Raw genomic sequence first — 16,815 nt, 5'->3', positions numbered from 1 at the left:
GTATTTATTCTTTGAAACTAACCGGTCTAAGCTTAGGCTATGTTAAAGACCCGTTAGGATTCTAATAGGTTATTATAAACCTTCGTTCCAGAATAGGAGACCAGTAAAAGGCACTTGCATTTGCTTATTGTGGTTATTACTTACTCAGGTAAATACTTTTAACTTATTTTCCCTTATACGGGCTTGGGGTACGGCATATAAAATACCGCTTGGTCGGGCAATTGACCCTAGCTCATTAGTAGTTGGGTATTATCAACGTGACCCGTTTAAAATTTAGTTTTGTTTGTTTTACACCTTTGGGAGTTTAATGACCATGTCTCGGATATCCTTGGCATCATTTTACGAAAATGGCCACGACCTTGACACGCGGGTGTAGGCGTACACCCAACGATGTGTCCATATTATTTAAGGTATAACCGTTGGTTTCCCGCCGCGGATTTATAATATGTGGTGTGTCTATTAACCTTAAACCTGACACGACCCAGGCGACTGAACGCATAACAAACATGTAATTCTTTTACAAGATTAGATTTAATTAATTATCCTAAGTTATAAAAAGTTTTGTGCCATGTGCATTCAAATCAATTTTTAAAAGATTTTCAAAATGAGTCAGTTAAATTGTATTTACCAGTGTAAACTGACGTATTTTCCCCAAAAAGATTAAGTGCAGGTTCTACACGTAATAGGCTGGCTACTCCTTAGCATCGTTAGAGTCTCGCAAGCTTGGGATGCCATTCATCTGTTGAACAATTTCCTCTTTATATTGATCCGCCTGTGGATCTATTTCAGCTACTATGTGATACTGGATATTACATTTTATATGGTTGAAATAAATCTATTTTATTGCTTCCGCTGTGCATTATAATTTGTGTTGTTTGACTATGATGATATCAACTACGTCACGATACTCCCCCACCGGGCCCACCGGTGACACGTGGAAATTAGGGGTGTGACAGGTTGGTATCAGAGCCAATACTGAGTGAATTAAACACTAGCATTTTGTGTTTAATGTCAGTGCACGAATTGCGCATTTTTCGAGTTCCGAGTCTAGACATCGAGCATAGGACAAACTCTGTTTTGTTTTGTTATTTGGTCTTTTATTTTTATATATTTTTGGTCGTTATCTTAACCATGTTTGCAGGTCGAAAATGCCGCCGAGATTTCTGAGAGGACGTGGCAAAGGCCCAGTTATGGGTTACGATCATGAAGCCGGGCCCTCACACCGGCGAACGCCTTCCATCACCATGAGTACTAGCCCGCAGGAGCCATGGAGGCTCTACGTTGAACCAGGGGGGCGGTCAGTCTCTCTCAGTTCCTCACCTTCGTATCAACATTCTTCTGGGCCCCAATCAGAGAACGAGCCCAACAACCAACCATCTTCTTTCATACCCTTACAGAGGTCCAACTCTCACCACTCTTTTGGTGACCCTACCCCCGCATTTCAAAGCCGGTTCAACCCGGCTAACTACCTTCCAGAACCTGTGGGTTTTAATCCACTAGGACCTGAGGATCACTTCTCGGGGGATCCCACGGACGACATGGACGAAGACACAGATCCTGTGGAGCCTGCGTCCAAAACACCGAACCACCCCATCGAAATCTCCGATGGGTCATCCTTTCACGGATCACCTTATCGTGGTCCCGACAGTTAGCATGAGAGGTTCAAACAGTGGGACTGGTATTTCACCCCGTCCGAGCACTCGTCTCCTTATCAGCAGCAGCAGCAACAACAGCAACAGGATCCTTCCCAGGATTCTCGTTTCGTGGCAGTCACTCCGCCACCACCACCACCAGTGGAGCAACAACCGCCTCCGGAGCCAGCGAGGCGGAGAAGGTCAAACGCACGGATGTTCGTGCGAGGGGGAGTCCGCATCAGTACTCCCCATCCCTCGAGTGGCAGTCATTATCCGCCACTCCAAGAGGAAGAAGAACCACAAATGGGGGGTCCATCAAACCCCATTCTAGAGGTCAACTCAGTGCCTATGGCACCTCCGTTGGGTTTGATAACCCAATACCTGCATACGCCGGTTCATCGGCATATAACCCTTTCGAGCAGCCGACGCATACCCATTATGACTATGCCAATGTGGACCTATATCAGGAGGCATTGGACTACAACGCTTGTCACCCAGAGGGACCCTATGGTGGTCTTTGGACCACTGGTTACCCAACTTATGGGTACCAGCGTCCGCCACCTCCTCAACCTCTGTATCAGCCGCCGCAGCCGCAGCTGATCCCGCCCGAGCGCCAGCAAGACGTCCTCGATAGATTGGACCACTGTGAAGAGGAAATTCGAACGGTACGGGAAAGCAACCGAGGCTTCTTTAAGGGTCTGTCGGACCTACTCAAAGGGAAGTCCAAGAGGAGGGGTCATTGAAGATCTTTTTGTTGTTTATTTATTTTAATTGTAATCAAGTCCCTGCGTGGACTTTTTGCTTTAGTACTCAGCCCCTGCGTGGGCTTGTCATTTGGTATTCTGCCCCTGCGTGGGCATGTCTTTCAGTTAACCCCTGCGTGGGTTTGTTTTGATTTTCCACCCCTGCGTGGGCATTTATTTTCGTAGAAGTCCCGTTTAGGGCGAATGATGTACTGGTTTAAACAATTTATGAGATGTTTTAGTTAAATTTTCATTTTTATTTATTTTTGTTAATTATGTGCATATAACATGAAAAATAAATGAAAATAATTAAAAGATCTGCCATCATAATTAAAATGGTAAAAATTTAAAAAGGGACAAAGACCTAGCCAAATGTTATCATAAAACAAGGCCAAAATGGTAGTTCCATAATTAGATTAAGATCCATATTAACATCTCAATTTAGGACTATTCTGCGTTAATTAGAAATCTTAGAGGTAAAACCTAGCCTATATGTTGTTGCAGACAGGGCCAAGATGGTAGGACCCACATAATAGATTCCAATTATTGTTAACATCTGTTAGTATGTTGACATTCTTGGAATCAGTAAAGTCACACAGGCCATCCTTTATAAAGGGTTAATTTAAATTCCCTTAATTTTATAACCGCCCCTTGTGGACGAAGTGCCTGTGGGCAATAATTAAATGCCCCCCGGGACTAGGGACAGTGGTAGCTTATGACTCCCTGTCAATAACAGGTGACGGACTGTGGTTCAAACCTGAATACCGGGATTTTGTAAAATTCCGGGTTTATAATTAAAATAAATTGTCCTTGTGACTAGGCCTTATGTGCTATTAATTAATATATTTTAGGGTAATAATAAAATCCTAAAATTTTAATAAATTAACTAAAATGGCAATTTAAAACCATGGTTAATAGAATATAAAATGTTGTAAAACCCTCTAATTAAAACCTTGCCCATTAAATTTTAAATGTAGCTACATGGCTGGGTCGGATGAAGTGAATAGCCATCCGGTGGAAAACCACGATAATGCCAGAATTCAGTTAACTAGAGCGGAGCTTCAAGAATTAGTGGATGATGCAGTTACAAAAGCTTTAGATAGACAGTACATTGAGTCCTCTGGGACCCGAAGTAGAACCCTGTCTACACCTCATTCCAAACCAAAAACGCATTCTGAGGCTCACAGCAAACCACCACCTACCCTACCTAAGTCTCAGAAGGATGATGACCGACATTCTTCAAATGAAAACAGTGTTCACCCCAAGAAGATTGTGTTCGATGATGCCCCACGTGCTAAGGGTTGCACGTATAAATATTTTGTGTCTTGTAAACCCCGGGATTTTACTGGGGAGAAAGGGGCAGTAGACTGCATGACTTGGCTGGATGAAATGGACACTGTTGTGGACATTAGTGGTTGTGCTGAGAGGGATATGGTTAAGTTTGCATCCCAGTCATTTAAGGGTGAAGCCCTAGCGTGGTGGAGGTCGTTGATCCAAGCCTCTGGGAAGGTTGCTTTGTACAACATGTCTTGGGAGCAATTTGTTGCTCTTATCAAGGAAAATTATTGCCCTCAGCATGAGGTTGAGAAGATAGAATCTGATTTCCTATCACTGGTCATGAAGAACCTGGATTGCCAGACTTATCTCACAAGTTTCAACACCCTGTCAAGATTGGTTCCGTACCTTGTGACCCCGGAACCCAAAAGGATCGCACGTTTCATTGGGGGTTTAGCCCCAGAAATCAAAGCTAGTGTGAAGGCCTCTCGGCCCGCTACATTTAGATCCGTAGCTGATATATCTCTGTCTCTCACTATGGATGCAGTGAGACAAAGATCATTGAGAAATGCTGACACCGAGAAGAGAAAGCGTGAAGATGATGGTTCACGACGCTCAGATAAGAAGCGAAAGGGAAACAACGACCACAAGAAAGGGTCGGGATCCAAGAAGGGTGATCAACAGTCAAGTGATAGGCCAAAGTGAAAGATCTGCAAGAAGCATCATTTTGGGAAGTGCAGGTTTGAGCAGAAATCCCAATCCCAGCCTAAGGGATGTGGGATTTGCAAGTCCACTGAGCACAGGACTCTCGAATGCAAAACGCTGAAAGATGCAACTTGTTATAGTTGCAATGAAAAAGGGCATATCAAAACCAACTGCCCAAAGCTGGTGAAAAAGGCTGAAGATGGGAAGAAGACCAACGCCAGGGTCTTTCAGATGAATGTTCAGGAGGCCATCCAGAACGACAATGTCATAACCGGTACATTTCTCATTAATGATGTTTTCGCAAGAGTATTATTTGATTCTGGAGCAGATAAATCCTTTGTGGATAATAAGTTTTGTGAATTGTTAAAATTGCCTGTTAAAGCCTTAAGTGTGAATTATGAGGTAGAATTAGCTGATGGAACAATGGAAACAGTTTCGACTGTGTTAGATGGATGTGTCATATCCATTAGGAACCACTCTTTTCCTTTATCTCTGTTACCCTTTAAGCTAGCCGGTTTCGATATAGTGTTGGGTATGGATTGGTTATCGCATAACCAAGCCCAGATCATGTGCAATAAGAAACAAGTGGTGATCAAGACTCCGTCTGGTGAACCACTTACCATTCAAGGAGATACTCAACATGGATTGCCTGAGTAAGTAGCTATGCTAAAGAAATCCAAATGTTTGAAGAAGGGTTGTGTCATTTATATGGCACAGGTATCCATTGGTGAGGAGAAACCCAAGATTGAAGATATTCCAGTCATCTCTGACTACCCTGAAGTTTTCCCGGAAGAACTACCTGGTTTGCCACCAGATAGACAAGTGGAGTTCAGAATCGACATCATTCCAGGAGCAGCTCCCATTGCAAGAGCACCATATAGATTGGCACCAACAAAAATGAAGGAATTAAGGACGCAGCTAGATGATCTGCTAGCCAAAGGTTTTATTAGACCTAGTTCGTCTCCTTGGGGAGCACCGATCTTGTTTGTCAAAAAGAAAGATGGTTCGATGCGTTTGTGCATCGATTACCGTGAGCTTAATAAGGTCACTATAAAGAATAGGTATCCTCTGCCCAGGATCGACGATTTGTTCGATCAGCTTCAAGGAGCAAGCTATTTTTCCAAGATTGATCTAAGGTCAAGGATGAAGATGTGCACAAAACTGCGTTCAGGACTCGTTATGGTCATTACGAGTTCCTAGTGATGCCTTTTGGGCTCACTAACGCACCTGCCGCATTCATGGATCTCATGAATCGCGTCTGCAAGCCTTATCTAGATAAATTTGTCATCGTCTTTATTGACGACATTCTCATCTACTCGAAAAGTCAAGCTGACCACGAGAAGCATCTTCGATGTATCCTTAAATTGCTTCATCAAGAAAAGCTCTATGCAAAATTTTCTAAATTCGAGTTTTGGCTTCGAGAAGTCCAATTTCTTGGACACGTCGTGAGTGAGCGTGGTATCCAAGTGGATCCCGCTAAGGTTGAAGCTGTCATGAATTGGTAGGATCCAAAGACGCCTACTGAGATTCGCAGTTTCCTAGGATTGGCAGGATACTACAGACGCTTTATCGAGAATTTCTCAAGAATTGTAGCACCCCTGAGTCTTTTAACTCGCAAGAATAGCAAGTTCAATTGGGGGCCTAAGCAGCAAGAGTCATTCGATATTTTGAAGCAGAAGTTGAGCAATGCTCCTGTGTTGACATTGCCTGATGGGATTGAGGAGTTTGTAGTATATTGTGATGCAACACACGCCGGGATGGGTTGTGTGTTAATGCAGAAAGGCAAAGTCATTGCCTATGCTTCACGACAGCTAAAGGCGCACGAGAAGAATTACACCACCCATGACTTGGAGTTGGGTGCCGTTGTATTTGCACTTAAGCTTTGGAGGCATTACCTGTATGGAACTAAATGTGTGATCTATTCTGATCACAAAAGCCTTCAGCATCTGTTTAATCAGAAGGATTTGAACATGAGGCAGCGACGCTGGATGGAAACTCTGAACGATTTTGATTGTGAAATAAGATACCATCCGGGCAAGACCAATGTAGTCGCAGATGCCTTGAGCAGAAAAGAAAGAGTGAAGCCAATCAGAATCAATGCCAAGAGCATTGAAATCAAGAATAGTCTGAATGAAGGTTGTTAGCTGCACAGAAGGAAGCTGTGTCAGAAGCTAACTATCCTAATGAAAAGCTAGGAGTAACTGAAGAACAATTATCCTATGGCAAAGACGGAATCCTGAGATTAAATGGAAGAATATGGGTTCCTGTTTATGGAGGACTTTGAGACGTTATCCTTCAGGAAGCCCACAGTTCCAGATATTCCGTTCATTCTGGAGCGGATAAGATGTACCAGGATGTGAAGGCAAATTATTGGTAGATAGGCTTGAAGAAGTCTATAGCCACCCATGTAGCCAAATGTCTGACGTGTGCTCAAGTCAAGGCTGAGCATCAGAAGCCGTCAGGTTTGCTACAACAACCTGAAATTCCCACTTGGAAATGGGAAATGGTGACGATGGATTTCATCACCAAGTTGCCTAAAACACAGAAGGGAAATGATACTATATGGGTTATAGTTGACAGACTGACTAAGTCAGCTCATTTCCTACCCATTAAGGAAACTTACAGTTCGGACATGTTGGCCCAACTGTATGTTGATAAAATCGTATCCTTGCATGGGGTACCAGTGTCTATTATCTCTGATAGGGATACTAGGTACACTTCGCATTTTTGGAAGAGTTTCCAACAGTCTCCGGGGACGCAATTGAACTTTAGTACAGCTTACCATCCTTAGACGGATGGGCAGAGTGAGCATACCATCCAGACTTTGGAAGACATGCTTCGTGCATGTGTGATTGATTTAGGAGGTAGCAAGGATAAGCACCTACCTTTGGTCGAGTTCTCCTATAATAATAGCTATCATACCAGCATTCAGGCTGCACCTTTTGAGGCATTATATGGTAGAAAGTGCAGAACGCCCATTTGTTGGGTAGAAGTAGGAGACACTCAATTATCAGGTCCTGAGTTAGTCTTTGAGACAACGGACAAGATTGTCCAGATTCGAGACCGCCTGAAAGCTGCCCGAGATAGGCAGAAGAGCTATGCTGATAGAAGGCGAAAACCCCTCAAGTTTGAGGTTGGCGATAAAGTTTTGCTCAAAGTGTCACCCTGGAAAGGGGTGATGCAATTCGGAAAGAAAGGTAAGTTAAGCCCAAGGTATATAGGACCATTCGAGATTATCGAATGTGTTGGGTCAGTGGCTTACAAGTTGAACTTACCTGAAGAGCTCAGTGGTATTCACAATGTGTTCCACATCTGCAATCTGAAGAAATGTCTAGCTGATGAATCACTAGTCATCCCACACACAGATGTGCATATATACGAGAGCTTGAAATTTGTGGAAAAACCTGTGTCGATTGAGGATCGACAGGTAAAGAAGCTTCGAAGGAAGTATGTGCCTATTGTCAAGGTCAAATGGGATGGCCGTAGAGGTCCCGATTATACGTGGGAGTTAGAGTCCACAATGAAAGAGAAATACCCTCAATTATTTCAATAAATCTCGAGGTTGAGATTTCTTTTAAGGGGGTGAGGACGTAACACCTCGAAAATTCGTACCCAATAAAATAAAGACACGTGTCATGAGGGACAAACGTGTCAGGAACCCGGATCAAGTAAAGATGTATGGTAGGATTTGAAAAGGGCGTCATGTTATTAAAATACCTCTGAACGACCCAAGGTCGACATGTTATTAAAATACCTCTGAACGACCCAAATTATAAAATCCCAAGATCCTTAAATTGTTTGACAAACATCTGTTATATACTAACCGGTTGTTCCTAAATAAATAAATTCCATCTTTTATATGGAAATTGGGTCATTAAGGATATTACTACTAAAATCCTGATTAAATTCTTGTCTAAGAAAGATTGGAACTAACTTAATAAAACATGTTTAGCCTTTGTAAGAATCCAAGGTTTTAAACTTGGAAATTTTCCGTCACTTTAAGTTGTTACAAGATGCCAAGGATTGTAAAAGCATGCTAAGCATGCAATGGCTGAGCAAACTGGTCCCCCAACTGGAAAAAATGGCATGAGATTCGGAGTCCACGAAGTTGCATGGTCAAGGCTTGAAGTTTGTAAAAATTTTTGTCTTCTGGCCACCGGTTACGGACCGCAAGGCCCTAGGCTTACGGTCCGTAAGATGCATACCTGGGCGATTTCAGCAAAGGCGGTTAGGGACCGCAACCATTCAAGCATACGGTCCGCAAGAGGAGTATACGGACCGCAAGAGCTTAGGCTTACGGTCCGTAAGCCAGTCGCTGGCAGCAGAAAATGGACAGCTGCCTATTCAGCCTGTTGCACCGCCTCTCATGAATGGTTTTCGAAACCAGGGACTTGCTAGGCAGTATTTAGCCTATTAGGGACACTTGGGTTGATCTTGTAACCATTCTAGGCTAGCTTGGCATGATCTTGGACCTTATAGTTCACTATATAAGGACTTGTGTTGTAACCATATTCACTTGCTCACTTGGGACTTTGGTTCAAGACTTCTCTGGAGCTTTTCTGGACAGCAACAAGTTCTCATTAAGTCTCTAACCCGAATTAGGACCTTTGTAAGTGTCCTTAATCCTTTTTAATCCCTTTTAGCTTAGTTGTTTAACTAAAAGTCAAACCGTCGTAATTTAGGTTTGACTTCAAGATTAGTTCATAATCACTCAGTAATATCTCGAATTAAAAATACCTATAAGTAGGTAATTATGTGGGTAACAATCCCCTAAAAGGGTATTATCAGATTCTCACTCTAACCATGTTAATTGTCGAGTCAAAGTACACTTTAAAAAGTCAACAGAATGCTTAAATCCAAATTAACGCATAATTAGCAATGTAGGATACATGCAACCTGTTTAATCATTAATATAACTTGGTAACTAATGTAAGAACATGTCCCAACATGTTCAACTCGACAATTTTCTGTTTAGACCCGGTTTGGAACCGAAAGTCGCATAGTTTGACTTTCGCTTTGACTTTCAGTTCTGACCCGTTTTAGTCAAGTTTAAGATTTCCTTAGAGCTTCCTTTGGACCTAGTAACATGTTAGTATAACCCTCTGTGATTATACGGCTTAGTTCACTAGTTGTCTAATTATTATGCAAATTTCCGTTAAATGCCCATATGTTGACCATTATGCCCAAATGTCCATAAAATATGATTTTTGAAAATGTAAAAGGGTAGACATCTTAGTTACTGAATTATAGACTTGTAACCAAAATTTGACATCAGTTTGAGGTCTAGATTAAGAGTTATGCTCATTAGCGTAATTAGGAGCTTTCTTAATAAGTTAATGGCGTAAATTGCATATAGCCTATCTAAACCCAAATTTTTATACAAAACTTTATACCTACTATTATAAAATAATACTTTGGGATTTTTTGAGATTTTTATTTATTTTTAGGCTGAGCATAACTTAGAGTTTTAAGCTTAATTCGGCTAATGCCGGTTTTGCCCTTTTGAGCCATAAAATGAGTTTTATAAATCCTTTTGACCTCAAACCTTTTTCTACTGATTTATTATGATAAATTTATTATTATGAGCCTTCTGGAATTATAAAAATATCATCTTTTCTTTTAAAACCCGGAAATGGCTCCAAATCGCCTTTTTAGGCATTTTTACGACATAGTCTATGTCAAAACTAGTTTATATGTATAAGAGTCAATACCTATTGATATATTTAGTAAAATTCTATATTACAACAGTAAACTAAAGATTGAAACTCAGATTTCCAGTTTTGACCTTTTAGGATTATGTGAAATTACCAAAATGCCCTTTTGGTGCATAAGATGGTTATAATTAATAAAATTCACATGTATTTGATACCCTACTGTTATAACATGATAAACTAAGTATAATTACTGAGTTATTCAGATATATAGGGTAAAGTTCTTGTACAAATAATCTTAACATACTAAACATACAAATTGAAGGAAAACTCAAAAAGACAAGGTGACATTTTTGTAATTATCAATAACTATCAAAGTTACTCTACAAATATACCTAAAAAAACCTAACCACTCCCCCACCCCCAAAAAAAACCTAAACCCCCCACCCCCCACCCCCCAAAAACCTAAAAAAAACCTACCCCCCCACCCCCCAAAAACCTAAAAAAACCTAACCCCCCCACCCCCAAAAAACCTAAAAAAAAACCTACCCCCCCCACCCCACCCCCAAAAACCTAAAAAAAACCTAACCCCCCCCCCCCCAAGCTAAAATGCTAAAAACTAAACCCCCCAAAAAACCTAAAAGAATCTAAAAAAATAAAAAAAACACACAAATTATTGTATTTTATTTTTTTAACATTTTTTATTAAAAAATCGCTACTTTTAGTAGCAGCCAAAATTTTTTTTTTTTTGCTAACGAAATGTAGCGATTTTTTAATAAAAAATGTTTAAAAAAATTTGTGTTTTTTAGGTATTTTTGGTTGTAACTTTGATAGTTGGTGGTAATTACAAAAATGCCACCTTGTCTTTTTGGGTTTTCCTTCAATTTGTATGTTTAGTATGTTAAGATTATTTGTATTTGATCTTTTGCCCAGATATATAACTCAGATTGCTAGTTTAACTCTTTTATACCCTTTTAAATGACCAAAATGCCCTTATGAGGCGTAATTTGAGTTTAAAATCATTTGGGGCATGATAGGACATATCTTACTGATATCACAACATATTTGGTGCATATAATCTCAGGAAACTTGTATATTATTTATATGGTTACCCGTTATGCATTCTCGCGTTCGGATCGGCTTATGTAACTAGTTTACGCATAATAGCCGAAACGGGTCAAACCATATCATCTTTGTCTCAAAATCCAGAATGTGGTCAATTTACCCATATTATACAAGTCTCCAAACTTGTTGGGCCTAAATCACATTCCTTCCCGGTTTTCGCCTTCCATGCGATTTAACCGTATTTATTCTTTGAAACTAACCGGTCTAAGCTTAGGCTATGTTAAAGACCCGTTAGGATTCTAATAGGTTATTATAAACCTTCGTTCCAGAATAGGAGACCAGTAAAAGACACTTGCATTTGCTTATTGTGGTTATTACTTACTCAGGTAATACTTTTAACTTATTTTCCCTTATACGGGCTTGGGGTACGGTATATAAAATACCGATTGGTCGGGCAATTGACCCTAGCTCATTAGTAGTTGGGTATTATCAATGTGACCCGTTTAAAATTTAGTTTTGTTTGTTTTACGCCTTTGGGAGTTTAATGACCATGTCCCGGATATCCTTGGCATCATTTTACGAAAATGGCCACGACGTTGACACGCGGGTGTAGGCGTACACCCGACGATGTGTCCATATTATTTAAGGTATAACCGTTGGTTTCCCGCCGCGGATTTATACTATGTGGTGTGTCTATTAACCTTAAACCCGGCACGACCCGTGCAACTGAACGCATAACAAACATGTAATTCTTTTACAAGATTAGATTTAATTAATTATCCCAAGTTATAAAAAGTTTTGTGCCATGTGCATTCAAATCAATTTTTAAAAGATTTTCAAAATGAGTCAGTTAAATTGTATTTACCAGTGTAAACTGACGTATTTTCCCCAAAAAGATTAAGTGCAGGTTCTACACGTAATAGGCTGGCTACTCCTTAGCATCGTTAGAGTCTCGCAAGCTTGGCATGCCATTCATCTGTTGAACAATTTTCCTCTTTATATTGATCCGCCTGTGGATCTATTTCAGCTACTATGTGATACTGGATATTACATTTTATATGGTTGAAATAAATCTATTTTATTGCTTCCGCTGTGCATTATAATTTGTGTTGTTTGACTATGATGATATCAACTACGTCACGGTACTCCCCCACCGGGCCCACCGGTGACACGTGGAAATTAGGGGTGTGACAGCAACAGTTCATTGTTTTGCTTGATCAAAGAATCACAATTCAAGCACTTTTCAGGAACTTTGACTGCTTTAGTATCAACTTTGATTTTAAACTCTGGAACATCTTTTACTGTTCTGTTTGATTGGAAAAATTCATTTCTTCTCTTTCTCTCGGCTTCAGCTTCAGCTTTTAACCTTTCTTCTTCCTCTTCTTCAATCTTTCTCCACTTTTCTTCTTCAGCTTCCCTGACCTTTCTTACTTTTTCTGCCCATTTCAGATCATAAGCATTAGCAATAAAAGCTTTAACTTTTGACGTGTCTTTGGACATTTCTTTGACCATTAATTCTTGATCTGGGCAAAAATTGTCCCAATTGAAGCCTTCAGCCAACTTTTCATCTTCTTGATCTGCCAGACACACTTTGTTATTTGTTGGAATGTATTTATCCCAACTAGAACCACCATCTTTTCCCAGACAAGCTCTCTTTGTATCTTCAATCACCCTTCCATGTGCAGTTTGTGCTTGATGTGATGCCTGTTGTTGTTGTTGATACTGCTGTGGCATGACTTGATGATAAATCGCCTTTTTGTGATAATCATTGTTTCCGAAAGGATTATGGGCTCCACTAGCTTCACGATTTGTGCACTCCCTTTTGAAATGCCCCTTTTCCTTGCAACGAAAACACGTAACTTTAGACTTATCAAAACCTAAAGTTGACACATGAGCCTCACGAAAATCATCTCTGCCTGTAATTTGTTTAAACTTCTCAGCCCGTCTCAACACACTGGCCATGCACCATTTAATATCCATTAATTCCATCTCCTCGGCATCGATTTGATCGTAATCCTCTTTCGTGAGCATTGGATTACCGATCCTTCCAGCAACTAAGCCTCCGTAAGATTCAAGCACGGTCACCAACAAAGACATGTGACTTTTAGCAACTTCCTCAGTATAATTCTGATCATTTTCCAGCTTTAAGGCAATGTTGCATTGAAGAATTTTCCCACTCTTTGTTGTAGTGAACTGTGGATCATATGTCGGAAATGAAGAGAATCCTGTTGAGCTGCTTAATCCCTGAGATGGTTTTTCAGAAGAATCTTTTGCATTGTAAGCGGTTTCAACTTTTGGAGAAAAATTTGTCTTTTCACTAATACCACTCTTGAAATACATACTGATGTCTTGTTCTCCATCGTAGTTCTTCATCCTGGCAATCTTTCGCTGCTCCATCTCTTGAGCTTCCAGGTGTTTGATAAACTCTCCCAGTGTTAGTTTTTTATATTCTTTTCTGTTACTTTTCAGCATCATCAGAAAAGTTCCCCAGATTTCATGTGGTAGTGCATCTGCAAGTTTTTCAATCAATTCATCAGTATCCTTTTTAATACCAAGTTTCGACATATTTCTCACCAAATTACAATATCTTTCGATAATATGCTTGGTGTTTTCAGATTTCAAACCCCGAAAAAGATCAAATTCTTTCTTCATGAGAGACATTTTGTTTTTAAGTATATCATCGCTTCCTACAAATTTTGCTTCCAATTCAGTCCAGATCGAATATGCAGTTCCATCATGTTGAAGCAAGATCAAAATGTCCTCTTTGATTGCTTGCTGAAGCAGACTCACCATCAATTTTTCATCTCTATATTTCTTTTTCTCTTCAGTACTCATTTCTCTAATTGTTTGCTGAACACCATTCGTTGTAGGTCTAACATATGGTTCTTCAGTGTGTTCCCACGCATCCAAGTGATAAGCTTCAACCCAATTTCCAAACCATTCGGACCACGCGTTGTAATCATCAATATCCATGAGCTTGGGCGGTTTCTGAGATGTCCCGGTTTCATTCTCAAGCAATGCACTCTGAGTAATTGAGATAGGACTAGCAAAGGCGTTATAAAATTCGTTATCCATGTTTCAAAATTCACAAGTTCACAAAATTTCAAGTTCGAGCGAAATTAAGGTTCTGGAGCGAAATAGCAACAATGCAGTTTCATGCGATATCAGCTTTTGGAGCGAAATCACAATAAGCCGTTCGAGCGAAATCAACTCTTGTAACCTTGGAGCGGAATCAACACTGTATTTTGGAGCGGAATTAAACTTGATGGTCAATAGGAGCGAAAACAGCTTTGAACTTTGGAGCGAAATCCGTTTTTTGGAGCGGAATCAAGAGTCAATTACAAGCGAAATCACCATGACGTCACTATTTGCACGAACAGTTTCGAGCGAAACCCTCAAAAATTTCAATTTTATGTTGATTTTAACTGTGAAACTTACAAGGGTTTGTCAATACATGTTTACGAGTGCTGTGTGTGAAATTGAGCCGATTTTACTGAGAAAAATTTTCAAAAATGAAGAAGAAGGTGTAGAAAATCAGAAAACACAACTGAAATGGTAAGAACTCTTCCTCCTGAGCTCTGATACCACTTGTAGGATCGGTTTCGGCCCCTGAATGAGTCGATCAGAAGAATTCCTGTCCAAAACAAGAGGCGGAAACTAATGTTTTGGTGCAATCTCAGCCGTATTCACTATTAACTGTTGATTTATTGATCACTGCAACGATTACAAGCTCTGACAACACTTCGGCAGCACTTCGTGGCTCACCGGAAGAAAACACACTAACACCTTAATGATTTCGCTCCTGGACATACCCATATATATAGGAAGTCTGATTTCGCTCCTACATGCATGAGCGAAATCACAACTATGGTATTTCGGGCGAAATCAGGCTATAATACATTTCGGGTGAAATCAAGGTTATATGAGATTTCGCTCCAAATTACAAAATGCCATTTGGAGCAGAATCACTTCCTAATACATGTTTCTAGGATTCCGTGCCCTGTTCTATCCTATTTGACACAAGACTCGATACAAGATGCAGGCGACAGACGGATGCACCAACACAAATCTTGATTTCTAACCGTGAAATCATCAAGATTCAAGTGTTCTAAGATGATGTCATCATGGTGTTCTTGAAGAACTTCATGTTTTGGCTTCAATCCACCAAGAATTACTTGGATCTAACCGATTTCCACATAAACAAGCAAAGATCCTCCATAGATCTAAACATTTACATGGTGAAAAGGATTGAAAGAATGTTTTCCAACTTTCTTTCAACTCTTTTACACTCAATGCCTTCAAACCGATAGAAACGGAGCTTGAACCGACTCACTAATCATTCTAGTAGTTGTGCGGTTCGAGATCCGGGTTCTATCCACGAGGTTCACTGATTTCGGGTTAAACGTTAAACTCTATTCCGAACAGTTCACTGGCCGGATTTGGGTGATTCCTGTCCGAGCAGGAGAAACAAGTAAGAACGAGGGTTCTATGGTTCAACTCGTTGTCAAAGTACCTCGACATAACGTCCAACAATCAGAACAGCCAAGTGTTAGACGAACAGGCCGACCAGGTCGGGAAGCTGACCGATCGGGCTGACTGTCTGAACGGACAGCCCAGCCGATCGGACAAGCTAGCCGATTGACCAGGCCAGCCGATCGGCTAGCACATGGCCCCACACATTGACAATTTCATGAAGACTGGTATTGAACGAAATGCTGTTCGATCGGACTACGGTCTGATTTGAATTACTCTTCGGATCATGAGATACTATTCTTCAACACTTAATCGATTTTCAACTTGTTCAACGCGTTGGAGTGCCACCCGATCGGTCGAGCCGTCCGACCAGGTGACACCCTGATAAGAACTTGTTAAAGTACCTAACCGATCGGTTAAGCCGGCCGATCGAACGAACCGTTCGATCGATCGACCTGAAAGGTAAGGAAACTTCAATGTTTTCAAATGCTACAACGAAAACTTCAAAACTCAAACCATCATACACAAACACATCATTCTCAAAGGAAGAAACAATCCACTCGAACAGTCCACCCGATCGGCCTACCGACCGACCTGACAGACTGTCCAAACGGACTGGTTAACCGAACGATCAAGCCGTCTGATCGGACCTACCGTCCGATCGACCAGGCTGTCCGACCCTCCAACACTTGTTTTCATTTTACGCGTTGCTTATCGTTATGCTATCAAACTATTCAGGTTAACCCTACTCTCAAGTGCTCCCTTCAATCCATCAATCACTGTGAGTATACTCGAACCCTTTTTGCTTTGGCACTTTTGGGTGTTACATACGTTACTTATTCTAAATCACAATCAAACACACTACTCAATTACTTTAAACGCTAACCGTTACCGCATGTATTACGTGACTAAATGAATGCTTGTTGTTATGTTTACACGTGGAATGTTGTCTACCTGCCTTAACGATGATAGTAGTATAGTTTGGACTCAGCACCCGTTCACACGGGGGTTGTTAAGGACAATTACTTGCATGGATTACGGTGGTAATCATGTATTGCGAATTACCTCGGGCAGTCAACCCGCAGTCATTGGTATCGATAGATCCATGTCGATAATTAACATGCTTCGTTTTCCTCTGTGTACGTGCTGGTTATGCGTAAACTATTTCGAACTCTATATGCTATTATCAAACTTGTATGCTCACCTTTACATTTTATGTATTGACTTTATTTTAACGTATGTGACAGGCAACTAGGATGCTTATCTGCT

Source organism: Helianthus annuus, chromosome 8, assembly GCF_002127325.2.
Source record: "Helianthus annuus cultivar XRQ/B chromosome 8, HanXRQr2.0-SUNRISE, whole genome shotgun sequence".
Classification (NCBI taxonomy): Eukaryota; Viridiplantae; Streptophyta; class Magnoliopsida; order Asterales; family Asteraceae; genus Helianthus; species Helianthus annuus.
The sequence above is the reverse complement of the archived record's forward strand: the minus strand, read 5'-3'. Positions refer to the sequence as shown.